Below are 24,961 nucleotides of genomic sequence, written 5' to 3'. Positions count from 1 at the left end.
TCCGTACATACCCCTGCCCACGCTCTGCGTGCCTGGGTACGGGCCGTACCCATGCCTTTGGTGTGTGGGTACGGTGCGTCCCACCATTGTTGCGGGCCGTGGGGTCCGCACCGTACACAGGCCTTGGGGGCGTGGCTACGGGTCGTACCACGCGTACCCCTACATGACCCCAGCAATGCTGGTACGAGCTGTACCAAGGCCTTTCTGACGTGGGTACGGGCCGTACCGCTATTGTTGGAGTGACGTAGGGGGACGCGTGGTACGTTCCGTACCCACGCTCTTGCGGCCTGGGTAGGGTACGTACCGGTTCGCGTGACCATCCACTTCCGTTGTGGCGGACGCTTGCGTTGCTGGCCTTGCCCCCACCCCCTGGAAGTGACCAGGCCCTGATGGTCAGGTATGTCCAGGCCATGTGTGATTTGGTACCATGTGTTGGTGTTGTGTGTCCTGCCCCTGCCCCCCCCTTTGCCCCTGGTTGTTGTGCTGACCTTCTGCGGCGTCTGCGTCGGTTCCTGTACGCCAGGTGGACTGCTAGGAGGGCAGGGATGGCACGTAGGTTCGGGTCCATGTCTGTTCGTCGCGTCCAGCTGCTCCTTGCGTGTGTCGTCCTGATTTCCCGGCAGTTTTTGGCAGCCGGTAAATATTTTCCGTGCGGGATGACGTCGGTTCGAATCGTACTTCCTGGTTCGTGAAACGTAGGCTGGATGCGTACCGACGTCACGTCGGCTCCTTTCAGGATCGGAATTGTGTTTAGTTTCTGTTCGGTCGGTGTTTTGTTCGAATCGTACGGAAATGGTGTTTCCGTATGAATCGTACTTGCATTTTCGGATGGATTTCGCACCGGGTACGAGTCGGACGGAGAAAAGGCTCCGTCCGACGGTTCGTACCCGGTTTTTACCGGATCGGAATTGGCACCTTAATGTCTAAATTTGGCAAAGCAAGGTCTTTCACAATACCTTTTTTCCGCATACTTTTCACTCCAGTTGACATAGCTATGACCTACAATCCACACTGTGAACATCTTTCAAGGAGATCTGGATGCACTCAGAAGGTGTCTTTCAGTAGAATGCCAATATGAAAAGAAAGATAGTTGTAAAATGGAGGCTTACATACTTTTTTTAATAAAAAGAACTCATTGGCTGTTTCAGACCATTCAACACTAAAAACTAGGCTGTATGTTTAAATTTTTAAAAGCATGTTTTGTATTGGTTCAGAAAAATGTGTTCCCACAGAAGATTACTTTGGATATGCTGTTAGGTTTGAAAAGTCAAGCACTCTTGCTCTTTGGATTAGAAACATTGTGTGCTGAACTTCTGACCTCTCTGCTCACACCAGTGTTCCATGATCTGTTGCTATGGTAGCAGGCAGAAGTCATGTTGGGGGTAGGAATCATTTGGAAAGGGTTGAAATTTGCAACCAATAGAAATGTGTGTTTCCATTTTTAAAAAAATGTGGGAAGCAATGTGATTTGAAGTTAACATGTATATGTGTGAAAAAAGAGGGAAATGTTGCCATTTAGTGGTTCTGGTGAGAGGAGTACAGCTCAGAGATTCTGGCTCTGATAATCTGCTGTGTGAGTGGCACATTTCTTTCTCAACTAACTACTTTTAAAGGTGAGTTATGAATTTGAGAGGGGATGTATGTGGTGTATTTTGATATGAATAGAAATGTGTTTCTTCTTTTAAAGTTGTGTTTTCCATTTTATGTTTTGGAAGATATTTAACTGCCTTGAACTTGTAAGATATTATGGAGTATGTCTTCACCATAAGTTAAGGTGTACTGGTATCACCCAGGAATACTGTTTTGGGCCTAGAATCACATCATGAGTGTGTGCACACAGGAATTGTCAGATTTAATTTGTGTTGCTCTTGTTCTGTAAGCCTTGCACTCGTAGGAAAGGGGCAGCTTGTTTTCTTGAACTGTGATGGTTAGCATTCAGGAGAAATCACTATCTCACAGATGAGAGTCAAATGCTAACACATTTGAAAACAACAGGGTAGATTTTCCTTCCACTCCTGCAATGGGTGAGGTAGTTCCTACATGTTCAAAACTCCAATTAACCCTTACCACAGGTGATCTTACATACATCTCTGCAGTCTTCATGCAGATCTCTCTTGCACCTGACAATTCACAGTCTCCAGAAACACACTCTTAGCACACAGCCAGCTGCTTCTCCTGCACTCCCATGCCTACTATTCAGCACTGTGTGGTATTTCAGATAGCAGTGTGTAACGCTAACACATTCAACATCACCAAGGCTCATTTCCTTTGCTCTAGTCTAATCACTCACCCAGGTTCCACATGCTCATGGTCTCAAGTAGCTGTTAGGACATGTGCTCTTTTCTGCCTCTCTAAACTATAAGGAAAATGTGTCAGGCTCTTACAGTAATTATCACTTGCTCTACCACAGTAATTATCACTTGCTCTACCACAGTAGTAAATGTGCTTTGAAATTGCCAATCAAATATCGTTTTCTGCCTAGAATCACACCATGAGTCTGTCTGCACACAGGAATTGTTGTCAGAGATTTAATTTGTGTTGCTCTTGTTCTGCAAGACTTGCACTCGTAGGAAAGGGGCAGCTCATATGATAGGATTTGAAAAGCGCAAAAAAAAAATATAGTAATATGTTTAAATTACATAAAGGTATTTTTTTTTAGTTTCCTTTAGGTATTTCTGAACAAAACTGAAATAAATTAAACAGGTCTATAAAATCAAGAAAGAGAAAAGAACAGCAAAAACATCTATATTTGAAGACAACTGGACAACAAAAATTAGTTGAAGAACCTCATGTTGGAAAAAAGAAAAAAAGTCTTCTGGTAAGCAGACTAAGGATTTTTTTTAAAATATCCTCAAACATAGAAAAAATGTACAAAGTATATCCACTGCAAATAGTGTTTCAAGAAGAACACAACAAGACAATAGAAAGAAAATACTAAATGCTAATGTACAATCAGAAGCAAGAAAGAATGACTTAAAAAGAAAAACAGAATTTCAAAACATTCGTAAATAATTGCTTTTGCATTTTGCTTTTTAAATTGTATTTACCTTGTTTTTAGATTCTTCTTTGTGTGCCTTCTCACTTGCACTCTAAATTGGGCCCCCCACCGCGCTTTTCGCGGAGCTATGTCACTTTCTTTTTAGCCTTCGTGTTTGGCGCTGGGCGCCATCTTGGGGGTAGTGTGGAGCGAGTGTGCCACTTGTGGGAGCGCTCTAGCGCTCTTTTGTAACACAGGTGAGCCCTACTTAAGGCGAGCTAGGTAGTAGCTCGACCTGGAGAGAGGGAGTAGCACGCACGCGCGCTATTCTGCTGAAATTTACACTATCAGCGCTGCTGTAACTTTTTAAATAATTGCTTTTGCATTTTGCTTTTTAAATTGTATTTACCTTGTTTTTAGATTCTTCTTTGTGTGCCTTCTCACTTGCACTCTAAATTGGGCCCCCCACCGCGCTTTTCGCGGAGCTATGTCACTTTCTTTTTAGCCTTCGTGTTTGGCGCTGGGCGCCATCTTGGGGGTAGTGTGGAGCGAGTGTGCCACTTGTGGGAGCGCTCTAGCGCTCTTTTGTAACACAGGTGAGCCCTACTTAAGGCGAGCTAGGTAGTAGCTCGACCTGGAGAGAGGGAGTAGCACGCACGCGCGCTATTCTGCTGAAATTTACACTATCAGCGCTGCTGTAACTTTTTAAATAATTGCTTTTGCATTTTGCTTTTTAAATTGTATTTACCTTGTTTTTAGATTCTTCTTTGTGTGCCTTCTCACTTGCACTCTAAATTGGGCCCCCCACCGCGCTTTTCGCGGAGCTATGTCACTTTCTTTTTAGCCTTCGTGTTTGGCGCTGGGCGCCATCTTGGGGGTAGTGTGGAGCGAGTGTGCCACTTGTGGGAGCGCTCTAGCGCTCTTTTGTAACACAGGTGAGCCCTACTTAAAGCTCGCCTCCTGCGCGCAGCGGTGACGCGCAGCGGGAGCGCCGGACTCTCGCCGGAGTCAAGCCAGAGTCCTGCCCGTCTGCGCCCGTCAGCGTCCCGGAAGCGGGCGGAGCGGCGGGTGGGACTCTACCATCAGGGATGAATTCCCCGGGGTCTCTTCTGCGCTATTCCTCTGGCGATCTTCGTTCATTTCGTCCTCTCGGCAATGGTTGTCGTACTGTGTTCCCTGGCCGTTATCATGGGAAAACCCGCTGCCCGGTTTGTGGCTGGCGCCCGACCCGCTCGCTCTTTTCACGGCCGAGCACCAATGGCTCTAGTATGGGCTTCGGGTGTATGCTATTGAACACCAGGTCAGCCTGCAAACATGCGCAGGACATCTATGAGCTTCTGGATGTAGATAAACCACTATGTCTCATGCTTACTGAGACATGGTGGGGCGACTTCTCTAATCCTGATGTCGTCCTGGCAATCCCGCCCGAATATAACATCTTCAGAAAGGATAGAGCCATCGGTAGGGGAGGCGGAGTAGCGCTAGTGGTCCGGAAAGGAACTCCTTGCGAGATCCTGCCAGCTATTGACATTCGCGGCTCGGAAAGCCTAGCCTTTTCTATCACTCTGTCCCCCCACCAATCCTTTAAGGGATTGCTTGTTTACAGACCGCCTGGCTCCCCCGGCACCTTTTTTGAAGATCTGGATATGGTGCTGGTGGAGCTGGCCCTGAAAGCCGAACATTTCATCGTGGCTGGCGATTTCAACTTCCGGATGGATGATTCATCCGACCCGGCGGCCGCCAAACTTTCGGAGGCACTAACCCCGCTGGGGCTCATTCCCTATTTTCAGGAGCCTACGCATGAGAAGGGGCATACCCTCGACCAGGTCTTTTCGTCTGTGCCTCTCGAGGGTATTGAGATCACTCCTGTCTTATGGTCTGACCACTTCCTTGTAAAATTTGTGATCAAGGGCATAGTTAAATCTGTGGCCATCCCGGTACATCATCAGGGTCGTGTCTATAGGCCTTTCCATTGTGTAACCCTGGAGATGCTGGCCCAGGCAGCTGAGGCCCATCCCTGTCTTCTTTCAGGTGATCTAGACAGGGACCCGCAGACCTTGCATGATTGGCTACTGGATAGGCTCAACGATCTTGCCCCGGAAGTAACATCACGCTCGACACCAAAACGGGTCTCTGCGCCTTGGTTTACCGCTGCACTGTCGGCTACGCGGCAGCAGTGCAAGGTAGCCGAAAGAGCCTGGCGGGCACAATATGACACTGTTGCCAAGTTGGCATACAAAACGGTGGTTAAGGCTTACCACCGGGACATCCGTTTAGAAAAAAAAGCTTATTTAGCCAGGAGAATCGATGCGGCTTCAAACTCTTGCAAAGAGATTTTCTCTATTGTGAGAGAATTCACCTCATCTTGGTCTAACGCCTCGGACCAAAAACCATCTGGCACCTGGGCCACGGACCTTGCTGATTTTTTTACGAGCAAGATCCTACGCATTCAGGAGTCATTCCTGGCACCAGTGTCTGCCGGCCAGACTGAACCTGACATCACCATACTGCCACAGGCCGGGCCAGGGGCGACGTTGAGTGTGTTTCCCTCCATCTCGGCTCCGGACTCCCTGGCTCTTATGGGCAATTTAAAATCGGGCTCTCCTCTTGACCCATGCCCTGCTAAATTTTTGGCGAAAGTGGCGGAGGTGATCAACCCGTTGGCTAATCCGCTTTTAAATCTTTCGCTGAGGCTCGGTGTGGTCCCGCAGTCCTGGAAGCAGGCAATGGTGATTCCATTGCTCAAAAAATCTGGTTTGGATCCGAAGGCCCCGGTTAATTATAGGCCCATCTCTTTGCTGCCGGCCCTTACGAAGATTCTGGAAAAGCACGTCCATGGCGTGCTTTCCAACTTTCTTGAATCTAATGGGATCCTGCATGCCACCCAATCGGGCTTTCGTCCCCATCACAGTACTGAGACTGCGCTCCTGGAGGTCTCGGAAACCATTAAAGGGGTTCTGGACTCCGGGGGCAAAGTCATGCTGGTGATGTTAGATCTGTCGGCGGCATTCGACACCGTTCCCCATGCTGGTCTTCTCGCTAGACTTTTCGAGATAGGCCTACGGGGGACGGTGTTCGACTGGTTTTCTTCTTTTCTAGCCGGCCGTCGGCAGTCGATCTGGGCCCCGCCGGATTCCGCCGTGATGCCGCCTCTGGGAGTCGGGGTCCCTCAGGGCTCTATTTTGAGCCCGACCCTCTTTAACATCATTATGACCCCATTGGCGGCGTTGGTGGAGTCGCATGGTGCCCGGATCGTATCCTATGCGGACGACACCCAGCTCCTCTTCTCTTGTAAGAGAGGAGGCGACTTTGATGGGGAGAGCATTCGGGATTGCCTTGGGGCTGTTTTTCATTGGTTCCATCTAAACAGCCTTAAGTGCAATTCTGACAAGTCCGAAGTACTTTTCTTTGGGTGTGATACAGATCCAGATTGGCAGGCCTGGTGGCCTCGGGATATGTTCCCTCCGTCCTGTTCCTCTCAGGTTGCCAAGAATCTGGGGGTGAAGATGGATAACAGGCTTACCTTGAAATCCCAGATCCTGGGGGTGTCGGGCATTTGCTTTGGCGTCCTCAGGATGTTGCGGAGGTTTCTTCCTCTGTTATCCGTAGAACACAGGACGCTGACTGTCCAGGCTCTGATTGGGTCCAGGTTGGATTATTCCAACGCTCTCTACCTGGGCCTTCCAGAGTACTTGTTGCAGCGGCTTCAAGTGGTACAGAATGCCGCTGCAAGGGCAATTTTTGGCCTTAGCAGGCGATCCAGGGCCTCGGGCCTGCTGGCAACTTTACACTGGCTTCCTATTCGCAAGAGGATCGCTTTTAAGGCGCTGACCTTGGCCTATAAAGCTCTTCATAAGGAGGGAGCCAAGTACCTCCAAAAGAGACTGGTTTTTTACCATCCAACCAGGTCTCTGAGGTCGGAAGCCCTGCATTTTGCTGTCGTCCCCCGGGTCAAGAAAGCGCGTCTCGGAGGCCGCTCGTTTGGATTGCTGGCTTCTCAGCTGTGGAATTCTTTACCACTGGCCCTGCGGGGAGCCAGCAGCCTATTAGCTTTCAGGAAAGGCCTTAAAACTTGGTTGTTTTCTCAGTAGCTGGTTCTCCGTGAATTTTTGGCTCATTCTCCTGTTAGTTCTATTTGGTGTTATGTTTTTTATGTTGCAGTATTATCTCTTTCTCCATTAAAGCGCCGGGACACTCTTTTTGAGTAGCCGTGCGCTATAGAAATGAATAAATAACATAACAAAATGTTTCAGAGAAGAGTGGTGTTCAATTTGCTAAAGGATGTGAAAAAATATAGGAAGAAAGCAATATTTTATAAGAAAAAGAAACATATTGAATCAATTGTTGCAAAGGCTTTGGAATTAAAAAGAAAACTATTCATTTTAATTTTGAACAGGATCCGTACATTAGATAAAATAGTCAATGTAATGAAGTCAAAAAGCAAAAGGAAAAGAGTAGTGAAAAAAAATAACTTTTGTAATGTGTTCTTAGGAGAATGGAAGCATAGTTCAAGTACTGAACCATTTTTTAATGAAGAGTTATCTTCAAAGTAATAGTTTGTGCATGCAGTGGACACCAGTGGTCGAACTTATGAAGTTAAAGACGGTTGTGTAATGGAAAAGGAGAAAATGGTTCCAAGAAATGAGGAAGAAGTGTTAGCTGATGAGGTTATGGGGAAACGTCCTAAAGCCCCAGTGTACACTTGGAATTGTAGTAGTATTTGTACTGTACGACAAGAATCTATTGATAAATCACGTGACTTTCTAAGAGAATATAGTAAAAAAAGTGTTAAACAGAAGATTAAGGTGCCTCAAAGACTAGATCCATGCAGAGTGAGAAAGAATACTGGTTTGCAAGGACATTCTCTGGCTTGTCTTTCTAGGAAAGTTTGTCAAAGTGTTTTTCACCATTTTAGGATGCTGGCAGTACATCATACTGAAATGAGAAAGTTTGTGCGAAGATTGTATTTTGCTAAAAGTCCAGCACTAAAGTTAAATGAGTTGAATAGTGCTCTGTTGCGTGGATCTGTATCAGATGTAGAGAAGGTTACTGATGATATTCAGTTTTGTTACTTTGGTCCAGAACAAGAAAGTGCAGGAAATGACAGTTATTGAAGAAAATGTGGAAGAGAATGTAGAACCCACTGTTAGTAAAAATTTTGAAGATCAAATGACAAAATTTACTACCATCTCTAATGAAAGACCAAATATTACTTGTATTTGTTGCCAGAGAAGCCATTATAAAACTCAAACAAGGAATGTTGACCTCTATAAAAAAAGTGAAACGAAAATAATTATGAGTGGAAGGATTTTGCTACATATTTGTTTCTGGAAAATTGTTTTGATTTGGGTGAAGATCAGCGTATTTGTAAATACGGTTATAACAAGTTAGAAGAAAATAAAATGCCAGCTAGAGCTGTACATAATAATTTAGAATTGGTTGATATTCCTGCAGAACTTACTGATTTAAATACGTATGAGTCTATACTCATTCAATGTGTCCATCCGTTTCAGACTATAGTTCGTATGGAGCCCAAAACCGGTAAATTACCTCCTTCAGATTTACAAAGAGGTTTAAAATGAAGAGTTGTCTATTTGCCATTAGATTTGAAAAAAAATATTGAAACAATTGATGCAGATTGTTTGGAAACTGAACCATTAGTTATTCTGGTTAATGGTGTACCTACAAAGAATAAGAAAATTTGGCAGGAGCTAGTAGATGTACGAAAAGTACAAAGAGCAAATTTATATTTGAAAAGAAATAATAAGTACTAGGAATCAATTTATATGGATGAAGATTAAGAAGTTTTACTAGCAGACACAGGAATACCAACTGGGAAAATTGAAAAAGTGGATAAGTCAGAAGAAGAAGAAATTTATGAACATTTCAGCATACATCCTCTTCATTCTAAAGAAGTTATGGGAAACACTATTGATCTGTTTCAGATGAAAAAAGCAAAAGGAACTCCCGTGAGTGTATGGGAGGAGAGCTTGGAAGCTCGTTGTTTTCCCCAGCTGTTTCCTACAGGAAAAGGTGGACGATATGATGAACGTCCAGTACAGATTCCTGCTTCTGAGTATCAGACTACAAGATTATATGCAGAAGATTCAAGATTGTCAAAGTATTCCTTATTTGTTCCATCTTTTATTTGAAAGTGACTTGTCTGCACTATCTTATGCAGTAAATCACATTTTAAAAACTGGAGTACATCTACATAATGTGTCTGCAAAGGATTTTATGAACAAAGTGCAACAGCGAGATGATCATTTGGAATCTCAATTGATTAATCTGATGGCTTGTCAGCGTGGAACTAATGAATATTGGTACCGACGCCATGGAGAACTGAAATGTATGTTACGGAATTTAGGAACTCCTACATGGTTCCTTACCCTAAGCTGTGCTGAGTACGCTTGGGATGATTTACTGGATTTTCTTCGAGATGCAAATTCAAATATTGAAAACATCCAATACAAGACAGGAGAATTGTGCTCATTGGATCCGGTTAATGTTTGCAGATATTTCAATCATAGATTTGAGGCTAGGATGTCCTTCATCTGCAATAAAAAAAAATCCACCTCTTGGAGAAGTTGTGGATTTCTTTTGGAGAAAAGAGTACCAAGCAAGAGGTGCGCCTCATATTCATATGCTGTTGTGGATCAAGGATGCCCCAAAATTTGGAACAGATTCTGATGATGCAGTTTTAAGTTTCATCGAAGAATATGCAACATGTGCTATACCTAAAAGCACAGAAGAGAAAAACTTAAAAGAGCAAGTTTTACGTTTCCAAAGTCATCGGTGTGGAAAATACTGTCGAGGAAAGTACAAGAATAAAGATAAATTCTACACAAAATGTCGATTTGAATTTCCACGACCTGTTCTTTCAAAAGGAAGAGTAAACAGTTTTATGTCAGCTGTGCGACATACCATTACAAGAAAATCTCCGAAAAATACCTACAACCCAAGAAGAAGAGTCAAAATATATAAATGACTACAACCCAGTCATTTTATCCATGTGGAATGCTAACATGGATATTCAGTATGTAGCTGACAATTCTATTGCTGTTGCTCGGTATGTCACATCTTACATCACTAAATCTGAGAAAACGGAATTGAAAGAAATGTGGGAAGAGATTTCTCACGAGAAGACTGTCAGTAAAAAGCTATACAGTTTCAGTTTAAAGATGTTATCGCATCGAGAAATTGGGTCATACGAATGCTCAGATAGGTTATCTGCAAGTCTGTACTCCAAATCCAGAAGAATAATTTGGGTAAGTTTAGACCTTGCAGGAATGCGAAATCGGGTACTGAAATCTATTCGAGAAATTGAATATTTAGCAGAGAAAGAACCAGAAAGTACAGACATTTTGAAAACAAATATGTTGGACACATATTACTAGGGGTGGCGGAATTTGCGAAATCCACTTTCGCAAATTATCGCGAAAATGTTAAAAATTATCGCAAGCACGCAGAAATATCGCGAAGATGCGGAAGTTTTTTTCCCGCATGTTCGCGAGATTTTCTGCATGGTTGCGGCTCGCCAACTTACCCATGTGGCTGCTCGCGGGCGCGGCCATCTTGTTTTCAGTTGTCTCGTGGTGCATGATCGCGAGAAGAAAGACGTGATCGCGCGACGCATGACGTCACTGCGGGCGCGAACTGTCGCGAGACAGCGCAAATGGCTTAAAATACAACATCTCATGGAGAACGCGACCGGATCAAGAAAACTTGTCGGCGAACGCAGGGATTCAGGTAAGGCGATCGCACGAATGTATTATTTTACAGCGCAAGCAAGAAACAAATTATCGCCAAGCTGCGGAATGCAGAAATTGACATTTTCGTGCTTTCCGCGGAACGCGATAATGTCAAATTATCGCAATTTCCGCAAACGGAACGAAATTTTAGCCCGGGCCTACATATTACCCAAACAGAAGTCATCATCTTGAGAACATGTCTCTATGAAGTGCTGCAGAACTACATTTTTACACGGAATGCCACAGAAGACATCAACAATGGAAAATATAAAGTCATTGATGAGGAAGGATGTTTGCTGAAACAAACAAAAGGAAGTTTGATAATTCACAGGAAGCTGAGTTACGACACTACTGACAAAAAGGAATTTTACTACTTAGCACTTTTACAGCTGTTTAAACCATGGCGTTCAGAGGATGAATTACTTGGAGATTTTCAGAGCTATGAAGATTCCTTTAATGCATGTAAAGATAGCATAGTATGCAGTACTTTCACAAATTATGTACAAATGTTAAATGAAGAAATTGAACAAGAAGCTACAATTGCAGCTGAAGTAGCTAGAGACAGTTCTCAAGACAGTCAAAGTTCTGGTACGCTCAGTCAAGATCCCCTAGGACAACCAATCGTAGAAAGTGAAGCTGCAATAGCCATGACTGAAGTGGAAACAGCTATGAATCAAGCTCAGGAAGATTTAATAGACTTACCAAATTTGGAACAACAACTGAATGATGAACAACAACAAATTTATGAAGAAGTCACAAAACAAATTGATCATGGATTACTACATGAAAATAAAGAGTGCTCATGCACATCATTTGAACCAATCAGAATGTATGTGAGTGGACAAGCTGGAACTGGAAAAAGTTTAATTAAAGTAATTAGAAGCTACCTACAGAAAAAAACTGATTCATCTTTGTCTTGTGTTGTTACTGCTCCAACTGGGTTAGCAGCATATAACATAAAAGGAGTTACCTTACATTGTTTGCTAATGTTACCAGTAGAGCATGAGAACAAAATAGAATACCACAAGCTAACAGGAGAAGCATGTTTTGAAGTTTCAAGAGTGTTGAAGAAAATGAAAGTTCTCATTATTGATGAGGTAAGCATGGTATCAAACTTAATGCTTGCCTTTGTGCATTTAAGAATGCAGCACATTCTAAAGACAGACTATGACGTGCTATTTGGAGGAAAACATGTTATAGTTTTTGGGGATCTACTGCAGCTCACTCCAGTTAAAGGACAACCAGTATTTAATACACTTGCACATGAAGACACGAAAAAGTCATTAGGAAGTATAGGTAATGTGAATATTTGGTCATACTTTGAGTACAAAGAACTCATTACCAATATGCGGCAAGCAAATGATGATGATTATGCAAGTATTCTCAAAGATATCAGAATTGGACTACTCACAGAACATGGCAGAAAAGCTTTACAGAGTCGATTGCTATGTAATTTGTTTCCAACAGAACAAATAGTTCCAGAGAAAATATACAAAAAAATTGCAGAAAAAAATACTGTAATCTGCTTAATGCCAACACTACATGAATGCTCTATATTCAATGAAGAACTTTTGAAATTGGAAAATGGAGATTATGAAAATGGAAGCCGTGGATAAAATACAGCATGAAGGAATAACTATTATATTGACAGGCAAATTGAAAGCTAAATTGGATTCTCTAGAGAAAAACATATCGAAAACAGTTGGTTTAGAAAAGAATCTTTATGTATGTATGAACTGTCAAGTAATTTTAAGACGTAATTTGAATGTAGAAAAAGGTTTAGTGAATGGAGCTATGGGTAAAGTTGTGGGTTTTATCAATTACCAGAAAAAAGATGGAATTGAATTTTTAAAAATAAAATTTGATCAGATTGAAGAGGTTAAAGACATTGGTCGTTGTTCAGTTCGTTTTTTGCTTGTGAAAGACTTATATGTACGTAGGAAGCAGTTTCCGTTTTCTCTAGCATATGCTGTAACTATTCACAAATCTCAAGGATTAACTGTAGATAGTGCTTTTGTAAACATTGGATCTAGTGTGTTTAAAGAAGGTATGGCATATGTTGCTTTGTCACGAGTGAAAAAAATATCTGGTTTATTCATGATAGACTTTGATGACTCAAAAGTTAGTGCTGATGCAAATTGTGTAAAGGAGTATAATAGATTAAGAAGAAGCTATGCTCCTCATTTAGGTCAGTATCCTGTGTTTGAAAAACGTGTTTGTCGGAAAAGGGGAATTGAGAATATCTGTAATGAGGATGTACAGAAGAGAAAACAAAAAGAGAGTGATGTGATTGCAAGCAAAAAGAAAAAGGACAATGTTGAAGAGGTTGTTGGTTGTCATTTTGAAAATAGCTCTGGTGTCAACTGCTACGCTAATGTAGTGCTGAATGTTGTATTTTATCTTGAAAGTTTGCAAGAGCAGATAATACTAAATCATGAAAAAAGATTTTGTTCTCTGTTGAGTTTCCTTTATGAGAAGTTGAGTAATGATAAAACTAAAATAGAAAGTGCTTCTGATGTTAGAAATCTTTTAGATGTATGTTCTGGATGTACACAGTTTACACAAAATGTCCAGCAAGATGCACAGGAATTCTTAATGTATATGCTTATGGTACTGGAAGATGAAGGGGTAGAAATAGAAAATATGTTTGGTCTCTCTTATAAATGGGAACATTGTTGTGAAAACTGTATGAACACATGCAGCACTAATTACCAGAGAGTAAATCAGTGACTTTTAGTAAATTAGTTAAAGATGCAAATCACAACATGGAATGTTCTCAATGTAAATCAGAAATGTTATCAACGTTATTTTTAAAGAAATATGGACAGTAGATAATTTTAATGATGCAACGTTGTAGAGCTGATGGAACAAAATTGGACACTTTAATAAAGAAGTTTGTAGGAAATCAATTATCAATATCAGGAAAGACTTTTGTTGCGATTGCAATAATTTTCCATGATGGACCTTCTATAACTTCTTGTCATTACACAGTTTATCTAAAATGTGAAAAAGGCCGGACACTGTAATGATTCTCAATTGATTTTCAAGCAACGTTTGCCTGCAGAATTACCAAATTCCTACTTAATTTTTCTAAAACCAAAATTTTAGATACAAATTGCAGCATCTGAAGAAACCATTATTCCGATTTTATAGGATTTCCATTGGATATTTCACCTAAAAAGGATTAAAAAATTACCATTTGGCCTCATGGAAAGGTAAATGTTTCTATTGTGGACTTCTTTGACAGATATTATTTTGGTGTATGTGCTTAAGCAATAAGATTTACAGACCGTTATTTATTGCAAATAGTTATTGTTCTTAGAAGATATTTAATATATATGTTACATTTCTTTCAAGGTATGTTTTACTGAGGATAGATTCAGGGCTTTTTTAAACAATCTTTCAGATTGTTTATTTTTTTGCCCGCTGTTAAGTGATGAATACAATTGATATCACTATTTTCAGTGAAATTCAATATATTCTGAAAACAGCAAAAAAAGGGCAAAAAATTACTTTGTTAAATATGAAAATATGTGTACTGTATTCTAAAATGTATTGTTAAATATTACTACTTTTTTTTCCAGATCTAGAAAGAAAATTTAGGAAATTGAATCCATTTTTCTTGTAATTAAAAAAAACATTTCTAATTAAGTTATTTTGTTGGTCAGGTAAGTTTCAAATATCTTTATTTCTCACCCCTTCACTTTCATGCTCCCTTTTCTTCACTTCTCACTCTGCTTCTCTCATTCCCCTTTCCTCTCTTCTTCCTTTACGGCTCTTTCGTAACTCCCTCACTCCTTCTCTACTACTCCCCTAGGTTTACTGCCTCCATCACTATTTTTTCAACCATGTTTCTCTCCCTGTCTCCATATGTCTCATTCATTCTAACTGCCTTACTCCTTCTCAGTTCCTTGCTCTCTGTCTGTCTTACCCTTAATTTCCTTAACATCTCTGTTTCTACCACTCCTCCTCTCTCCATCACTCATTTTCCATCTATGTTAATTTTTCTACCTTCTCCGTCATTCTCCTTCCCTCACCTTCCCTAACTGTCACTATCCTTTACTCATAGTCACTCCTATTCTCCTACTTCACTTCCTCCTGTCTGTATCTCACACCCCTTCACCTTTTTGCATTCTTTCCTTCACTCTCCCTCACTCTCCTTTGCTCATTGAAATCCTGACTCCCTTTCTCTCACTCCAGTTTCCTAAATCCCTCCATCCCTTCACGCCCCATCTTTCACTTTCCCTTTTCCCCTTTTCTAATCCTCATACCCCTTTTCTCACCATCACTCCACTTCTCTTACTTTCAATCCCTTTACCCTGCTGTACTTCATCCGCTTCATCAGTTACTCCCTTTTCCTATCTCTGTCCCTTACTCCCCTTTTCTCACTCCCCCTCCATCACTCTCCATTACTCACTGCCATTCCCTTACTCATTCACTCTTCTTACCTGTATCCTCTACCCTTAGTCCTTTTGTTAAAGTTAGTCTTTCACTTCCCTTTCATGACTGATCATACTTTCCTTTTCTCACTCATTCGGTCTGTCCTTTCCTCTTCACTCAGTCATTTCAATCATTCATGTATACACTGCACATTCATTCAATAAAATTACAACACAGTATATTAGGAATATAGCTCTTCTTGGAGAAGTGAGTTCTGAAAAGAACTGTTTTTTTGGTTTTGTATTTTTTTTAGTTTAACAATTTTGTATTTTTTTTGAGCACCAAAAAAAAAAAAACTGGTAATGAAAAACTGTTCAACAGGAACAAAAATAATGAATGAAAAAAATTATGGGCTGGAGCATGTGTGCTGCTGTATTTTGTTTTCGATCAAGTTAATACTGCTCTCACCGTAGCAAAGAACGGCATTGCACACATTACAATGTATGTGCACCTTCTGGAAAAGTGGGCGGATGTCAGGTGGCCTGGTACACGGAGAATCTGCGGCTGCAGATGATGTGCTCAGCTGAGCAGGTGGAGGGTTGTCTCTTAGGGCTCTAGTTGTCTCTCGAGCATAAGGTACAGGATGCACTGTCTTGAAGTGTCTCAACATTGAATAAATACTAAACGAGTACTTTTTGGTGGGATCTCCTCTGGATGACACACTTCCACAAATAGTGCATGTCACCTTCGGGGAATTGACTTTCTTTTGGCCCTCTGGAAAGGTGAAGTATTTCCAGATGAGAGTATTTTTGTTTGGTCTGCCTTGGTGGTACCACAAAGTTCTCCTCCTCACTCCCTGAAGTAGACTGCTGTTCTGCCATTTCCAAGTAAAATTGTGCTAGAATAGCTGTTCAGCTCCTTGTCCCAGGAAATAAGAAGAAATAGTGAGGGGAGTGGGTGTGGTGTTTGAAGATTCTAGAACAGAAACTACTATGAACCAATGAAAAGTGTTGTTTCGTAATCGCATGACTTGCCGTGCACGCACGGTGCATGCATACGTGCGCGCACGGTGCTCGCACGTATGCGCGCACTGTGCACGCACCAGAAATGAATTACTTTTAACCCGATTTCTAAAACATGAAAAGGAGGCAGGGAAGACACTCCCTGACCCCCTAGACCTTCTCAGGGGGTCCCTAAAGGACCTCGTAAATAAAAAAAAAACATTTTGTTTAATAATAAAAATTGCCAGTGCGCGCACCGTGCAAAACCCTTAAAAAAATAAACATTTTAAACTGTTTATAGAAGATATTAACTATGCTGTTCAACTTTATCCAAATTTTAAAAAAAAGAGCTGTGCCATTCCATATTACAGGATACAGTCAATCTATAACTATATACATAGGTAGTTTATTGTAAAATAAATATATAAAAAATATAATACATACATTAGCATTTAAAAAACCTTACAAATTCACTTAAAAAAACCATAGGTTTCACACACACGTTATAGTTAGGAATTAGCATTTTAAAAACCTTGCAAATTCACTGAAAAAAACATAGGTTTCACACATGTTATAGTTAGCTGGACATTTCACTCGTACAAAACCATTGCAATTCCCCCGTTATAGTTAGTTCAGCTAACTAACTCGCGCGACCGCAATCCACTGCTAATGACATCACATATGACATCACTCATGACATCACTCATGACATCACTCATGACATCACTCATGACATCACTCATGACATCATCCTTGTGTAAGAGTGGCAGACCTCCTCTTATCCAAATATAAACTTTGATACACACATTGAAAAATACAAACTAAAGTTTTGAAAACTATAGAGATACCAATACCAGTTAGAACAACCTATTCAGTAATTCCAAAATCTACATACGCATCCACTCATTCATCAACACTTCTATATAGTCACTCATACATGTAATCAGTCATCATATGCACTCAAACACCTATACATCCTGTTACACACCTACACTCATACATAGAGTTACTCACACACATACTCACATGCAAATAAACATCCATTTACTTGCATATACAGCTATACACACACCACTACACTTACTTCTACAGAAACGTACACATACTTACTCTCTTAATCACTTATAGAAACACATACTTCTTTATACAGGAATTCTTCCAATCTCTCACTTATATACATCAATACTCACATATACTAGTTTAAAACATATGGACTTACTCATAAAGACACTATTGAGACAGTCATTCACTCTCTTACTCACCCATACACACAGTCATCCACCCATACTGTCCTGCTCACATACTGTCTTCAAAACAAATACAGTGAGTCACTCATTCATGCATCTATACGCTAAGTAACATCCCCCACTGAACCATACAGAAACTCATACTGATACTCGAAAAACGAACTAATAACCCATATACACACTAATGTAGCAACTCACCAACCCATGCAGCCACTTATACACAAAGTGAGACACTGATAAAGATATTTAAATATTTAAACATTACTCACTAATACTTGTATTCACTAAGATACTGTTAATAAGTCAGTTATACAATTAATTTTACAAACAAAACCATCCATTTAGACACTTATTTACCCATTTATTCTTCCATTAACCTTTAGATATACATATATAAAAAATATGTATTTTTCAGAAAGACACATTCACTGGATGATGTCATCAAAGATGTCATCAGTGATGTCATTTGAGATGTCATCAGTGATGTCACTGACCATGTCATGAGTCATGTAATATGTGACGTCATCAGCAGTGGATTGCGGTCGCGCGAGTTATAGTTAGCTGAACTAACTATAACAGGGGAATTTCAATGGTTTTGTACGAGTGAAATGTCCAGCTAACTGTAACATGTGTGAAACCTATGGTTTTTTCAGTGAATTTATATATATATATATATATATACATACACATATACATATACACACACATACATATACACACACACACACACGTGCGCCTAGAGTGTGGTAGAGTAGTAGAGAGTGAGGAGTACAGAGTGAGTAGTAGTAGAGAGCGTAATAGAGAGTGAGTAGTAGAGAGAGAGCGAGTAGTAGAGAGTAGGTAGTAGAGCGCGAGTAGTAGGCTCTGAAGATGGAACCACACCTCTGTCTCTGAGGGACATCTGTGTCATTGCCCCAGGGCAGCAGCTGTAAAAGAAAAGAACAGAAGTGAAAGCACTGCGAGGCCAACAAAGGGAGGGGCAGGGCTGCTTAATGGATCAGGGAGGGGCTATTCTTTCACTGCGCATAACTGTGCCTTGGCTGGGGTTTACGTCGAATGACGCGGCTCGGAGGTAAACACAAACAAGCCCCACAACAGTACCTTTATGTGCACCAGCGCCATGTACATTTGTAGCCACATCATTGACTGAGTGCATTTGATTGATTGAAGTAGTGAAATGTAACCTACTTCTAAAAGTAACCAAAAGTGTAGGTGCTCTCCAATTCCCATATTAAAACTACCTGCCAGTGTTATTATCTGAAAAGTAAAGAGGTGCTGAGTGGTCACTCCTCGGCGACATAAAATACAAACTACAGTGATGAAGAGCTTTGTCCACCACTTTTGCCTTTATCCCCACAGTGGTATCTCAGATGAGTGTGCAAGTTAATGTGGTCAATTATACTAAACGTTTAATGCAATAAATTAACCATCTGAGCATTAAACTAGTTCTACAAGAAGAAGGTTTTGCCATGTGCGAATAGCTAAGAAACATGACATCAGTACTAGTGGCATTGTAATGAGGTCAAGAGAACCAGCAGCCGATGAGAAGCAGGGTAGGCCAACGGTGAACAGCGAAAGAGCCCAATCTGCACCGGCCTCCAAAAATCCAACAACACTAACTGATGACCACAGAATCCGCGGAACCCAGCACAATCCAAAGGTAACAATAGTCTCTATATACAGAAAAGCACAATAACACATCAAGACTAACAATAAGAAAAACTGAGGACCGATAAAGGCAAAACCCAGCACATCACAAGCATTCCAAGTAGTTTATAGCGCAGTGAATTCAAATTATTATACATTAATTGTACACAAAATGAAAATACATAGTAATCAGGCAAGTAATCATCCGTAGAAACACATTTAAAAGAGCATTAGTCAACATCAACAAGGCCCGGGTTAAATACACAACAACATCAGAAAGGAGATGCAACAACATGTCTGCTTGCATAACAGATAAATGTTACAAAACTAACTTCTCCGTGCACTGAAAACAATTCCCACGGACTCATCTATAGTTTGAAGGGGTCTGAAAATCCTTTCTGAAAGAAAATCTAAATGCGGGATAGGAGCACCCGGAAGAATTTCCTCCCCCATATGGATAGCCGGAAAATTCAGCCGATCATGGTACTCCGAATTAAGACTGTCCTCCTGAACTGGGAGGATGTCTAGTTCCCTCCAAACTCTAAATGAATCCCATCGAGATGGGAGTAGTGCTCAAGCACAGCGAGGCCAACAAAGGGAGGGGCAGGGCTGCTTAATGTGCCAAGGCCAACTGTGCCTTGGCTGGGGTTTACATCGAATGGAGCGGCTCGGGAGTAAAACACAAACAAGCCCCACAATGGTACCTTTAAGTGCACTAGTGCAATGTATATTTGTAGCCACATCATTGACACGGCAACCAACTCTCGGTCTGGTCAGCAATAGGAAATGCCTCAGAGCACGGCACGTTAAATAAAAAAAATGCATACCACACGTTAATAAAATAACTGTTTGTGGGACTGATGTGGAGGGAAGGGGGATAGACGACATTACAGCACGACAGGAACTGAAAGGAAAAGAGGCGTAATCGCAAGAAGGGGGAAACGGGGCGAGAGATTGGTATTCTGGTAGACCGCAACATTTAAGCAACGTGTCTGAGACAGACAGAAGAGGAAACAAATAGTGTTGCCCCAGTAATTAAAGGCAAAAGTGCTTCCCCAGTAATTAAAGGCAAAAGTGTAACGCCGCGGGTAAAAGGTCCAATCCCGGTGGGCGTGCCTAAAAGGAGACAGGGTGACAACAAGGAAGGATTGACATGCCTTCAGTGCAATCATTGCATTGCCTTACGCATAATTTGTGATGCCAAATGACGCGCACGAATGAAAGCTGAAGGCGGAGCAGGGACGAGGCTTCTGGAATCGTATCGATTCCAAGAAGCTTTGTATGACGAGAGCAGCGCATGCGCTGCTTACATCAGGTCGAGACCTAAAAAGGAAGGAAATAGAAAGCAGACAAAAGTGCAAAGAAAAAAAAGTAATAAATAAAAAAAATCCAAGAAGGATTTAATAGAAATAGAGAACAAGTGAAAGATAAACCAAAAAAAAAGAAAAAAAAAAAGGGGGGGTGGGGGGTGGGAGGACAGAGGGTTCACAGTAAAATATACTGGATACTAAATCCCAAATTAGACCCCATTTGTGTTTAAATAAAACTGTTACAAAATGTGCTGCACACTAAACACAAAGTTTGACTTTATTCCTAGGCAAAGTTTATCAAAGAACCAGTGGTGAAACAGAGTCCAGGAAGTTGGAAGAACACAATATGCTAAGATGTGACATAGCAGCAGTCTACTGCAAAAGGACATTTTCAACCACAGCTTTGGAAGGAGACAGGAGCTAATGAACCTGGAATATTCTCTGTACTCCTTCAAAGGCGTCCTGCTATCACACGAAGCACCAGTGTGTCTAAAGGGGCTTTGTGAAAGGGCAAAATGCAGTGACTCAAAGTGAGGTGAAAGAGAGACCCAAGAAGGCTGAACCACGCCCCCTGCTTTATGCAGCAGTGGGGGACGCAACATAGTGAAGACACAACAGACCAATGGATAAAGAGATGGCTAAACACCAAAACAAGTATACAAGACATATCAAAAATCAAAGATGTATTTGTTAAACCCAGACCGAAAAATAAACTGCACACTCCTCTAACTGCGCATGCAGCAGACAGCATGTCTATGCATTCCTCATACATACCCACTGGTCGCAAGTTAGCACTAGAGCCTGCCTGTGTGGAAAATCCGCTCTGCGTAGGTTTACTAACAATGGCAGTAACATATGCCAACCTACCATAAAAAAAGGGAGTTCCAGCCACCTGGAATTGCTACACACTTGTACTCGGTCATAACTCGCAGCCAGGTCCTACGAGGTGACATCCAAGATGGATTCCACTGTCCTCACTGACCCCTCTGGATAAAAATAGCCTACCTTCTAACAGACAAACTGTTCATGCATCTTTGTGTTTGTTATTTTTTACATGTCAGATTCATATATTTCATGTCCTCAGTTTCAATCTGCATTCCAAACACCACGCGTTTTGAGAAGTGATAACATGCCCACGCCGGATTCCATCCGACCGTACGCGACTCCAGCTGAGTCGGGCGCAGTTCGCGGCTGCAGAGGAGGGCACAACACCCGGCTTTGAAAGGTCGTAGGAAAAAGGTTCTACAAACATACCATGGCCCCAACGATCATACAATCGATGTCAATCGTCAGTGTCTAGGCATATAAGATAGTTGCCTGGAAAAAAGAAAATTACGTTTCAAAACCATGCACAGTCCAAATATATAGCTATTCCGCGTTGATTTTACCTTCAGCCCAGCGCGGGTTTATCTGCGAGGCATTTGCCTTTCCAAAGTCCTCGGCTGCTTTGGCTCTCAGCTCTCAGCGCCAGGATGGCTGCCAGCTTTCCTGGGGCGGCCACTCTTATTCCCGAGCGCGCTGGGCGGGGCCAGCCCTGCGCTGGAGGTTGGAGAGAGATGAAATGAGTGCTTGCGCCACAAACTTCATGCGCCCAGTAAGTAGCAACAAGCATTGGCAATGCATTGAGCTATTGATATTGTAAATGACTACGCCTTTTATTTACATGTTGGCTTTTAAAACATAACTAAAAGGCATTGTCATTAACAGTGCCAATAGCTTAAACTCTCGCAAATGCCAGACCTATTGCATTGCAAATGCTTGTTGACAGGTGGGCGTGGTGCTGGGGGGGGGGGGGGATGGGTGGGGCGCTGTTGTCACCGCGTCCTGTTCTGCCTGCTCAGGTGAGTACTTCGAGCCCCATGCCCTCCCTCGTTCAAGCTTGCTGAAGGAAAACCATGACTTCACAAAGAGGTTTTTACCTTCTCTCTCCTCCCCTTCATTCATTCCTCTGTGAAGTGGATTAAAAAACAGAAAAACTGCAGCCTCACGGCTGAAGGGGTCAAAATACATGAAAAAACACGGTTCTAAACATAGGAAAAAACCTAACTGAAGAAAAGTTGTGGCCCAAATTGACCAGATTGGTTTCACTCACACGCAAACACATTAGCGCCACTTTACAGCGTGGGCCAGTGAAAGCACTACGGGACATATTTACAAGGGCTTTATCTCCGCTTTATTGGCTTACAAAGCCAAAAAAGCGGAGATAAAACCAGCGCCCTATTTACAAGAGGTTGCTAACATGCATAATCGCATGTTAGCATCCTTTTTCCCAACGCCTCACTTTGCATCTCCAATGAGATTCAAAGTGGGCGTTACTGGCCGTTCCCCGGATGGACTACCTTGCAAATATCGCTGATGTTTACATCGCGATATTTACAAGGCAGCCCACATGATTTTAGCACAACGGCCGTTTTCGCCAAAACCTAAAGTCTGCTAAAATCCTGACTTAGCCATCCCTAACATAGGGGGTGGATTATGCTGATACGACCCTGTGGGTCGTATCAGCAAGGTTATCGCCCTTTTTCAAGGAACATCACTGGAAAACCAGCGATGTTCCCTGTAAAAGGGCGATAACCTCGCTATCTCTGGAAATGTTATTGCCCTGGAGTAATGCGTTGTTAATAACGCGCTACCAGGGCAATAAATACCAGAGATAGCCTGCGATAATATAATTATCGCTAAGCACGGCCAGCGATAAATATGGCTGGCCGTTGTTAATATGCCCCTATTTTAGTTTTTTTCCTCTTTCCTGGAACAGCAGCTTTTCCTTGCTTCTCCCTTTCGTCTTCCAAGTTTGACACATCAAGGGGATGCAATGCCGTTGCCTGAAATGTCAAGGACAAAACTTCTCATTTTCAAACCGAACACAGCCTTCCTTGAGGACAGTGCATCTCTCCCACGAGATTATTCTTGGCCAGTTACTCAGCTCAGTGGGTTAAAGAGCCAGCGCCAGAGATCTACAACGCAGGTAACGGTGTCAAATCACAGGAATTCAGTCTTCCACCTTTAAGAGATTCATAAAAACAAGTACCACTAAGGTAGATGATATTAAAACATATTAATCAAAGCATTAGTAAACAATACGTTTGTGTCCTCTCTGTAAGTTGTATAAAAGCATATCAGTAAGGAGGCCCGTGCAACCTTTGTCAAGATATTGATCAAGATGGTGTCCAACAACATTCTGCTTTTTGGGACTTGAGAGTCTATGATCATGATGGGAATGCGTAACTACAAGATCCAGAATGCAAAGTGTTGAGTTTAAAAAAAAAAAAACAGTGCTAGCCGAAGGTGTCCAACTTGATGCGGGGACACTGCAGATGTACATCGGGTAAATACTGAGTGTGAGTAAACTATGCCTGTGCAGTTCTTGTCGGGTCACTGGCATGGCTCATGGCGGGTGCTTCTCAGATCTTTGAAAGCAGCTTTGAAAGTGAAAGCGCGCATGACGCGCTACATGGAAGGAAAGCACTTCGTGCCTGCAGCAGGTCCAAACCCTTTGAAGAAAATAGTGCTTACAGACGAATTCAAAAATACCGTGTCGCAACAGAAGTCGCCATGGGAGGTTTCAAAAGAAGACAAGGCGGTACTAAGGAGGGACTAACAAGGTGATGCAGGAATCACAAGGCAGCATTTACGAAGTACAATGACACAAGCCAATTCAAAATATGGGCGGAGAATTCCAAGGAATTCGTGGCAATAGATCTAACCCTTTTGTTTGTCACTTTTGCATGTCCAAGTTGATACAAAGAAAAGATATGAGAAAACATTTTCAAATGTTTATTGAAAAGATCTAATCCTTGTACATAAAACATGAGCTGTGATTATTAAGAAGATTAAACATATAATTATTAAAAGCATTATTAGAAAAGGTGAAAAAGACAAACAATTCATCCATGTAAGTTGTTCCTAATGTTATTCCTATCACTTATACCGCTATACTAGTAAGAGCATGTCGGAAATACGCTTCTGCTATATCTGTTAGAATGATATACCCCATCCCTTGTAATAATGTGTCAAGAAGCCCGACAAATAAACAAATGTAACATGTCTGAGTGTGCTGGTCTGCATACTTCTCTTGCATGACTATCTTCCTTCTCAGGATGAAGCTCGGGGCCTACAGAGCAGCATCTCAGCCTCAGCAGTTTCCATGATAACTTAGGTTGGAAGTGCCTCTCACTCAATTCAGCATAGACGATGTTTGAAAATTAAAATACCTCATCATACAGTGTCAGAGGAGCAGTAAAATGTTTTTTTTAGTCTGGAGAGAAAGAGTCATCTGCTACGAGCACAAAAATAAACAAGCATTGGCATAGCCAATAGGTCTCGCTTTTGGGACCTTATAAGTATTGAGTTATGCAAAATATCCTTGTTGCAACAACAGCAACTGTTGCATGGCTTAACACTTATAAGGTCACAAAGGCGAGACCTTAAAAACAGTAAACAAGTGTAACCAAGCTACAGTGGTAAAAGAAGACTTGACAACGATAACAGATGGAGCCATGTCAGTGCTTAATTTGTAAAAAAAAAAAAAAAAAAGTGCCAGGGCGCTCGTCAGGAGGCCACAGCAGCTTGCTCCACCCATTGTGTCTGCCAGCGATGCAAATGACAGTACTAACTATCACACTCCAAGAAGTGCGACAATTCAGAT

General features: G+C 41.8%; 1 protein-coding gene across 1 annotated transcript in view; it reads right to left on the bottom strand.

Moving 5' to 3' along the window:
• Positions 1–21,825, bottom strand: part of LOC146799892 (cytosolic phospholipase A2 gamma-like) — a 556,810-nt gene extending 534,985 nt beyond the window's left edge. Inside the window, exon 1 of the mRNA XM_085620826.1 lies at positions 21,702–21,825. The gene's annotated coding sequence lies outside the window, so the exon portion shown is untranslated. The remainder of the gene's footprint in view (positions 1–21,701) is intronic.
• Between the last annotated feature and the right edge of the window lie 3,136 nt (positions 21,826–24,961).

Source organism: Triturus cristatus, chromosome 8 (genome assembly GCF_964204655.1).
Source record: "Triturus cristatus chromosome 8, aTriCri1.1, whole genome shotgun sequence".
In the NCBI taxonomy this organism is placed as follows: domain Eukaryota; kingdom Metazoa; phylum Chordata; class Amphibia; order Caudata; family Salamandridae; genus Triturus; species Triturus cristatus.
The sequence above is the reverse complement of the archived record's forward strand: the minus strand, read 5'-3'. Positions and strand labels throughout refer to the sequence as shown.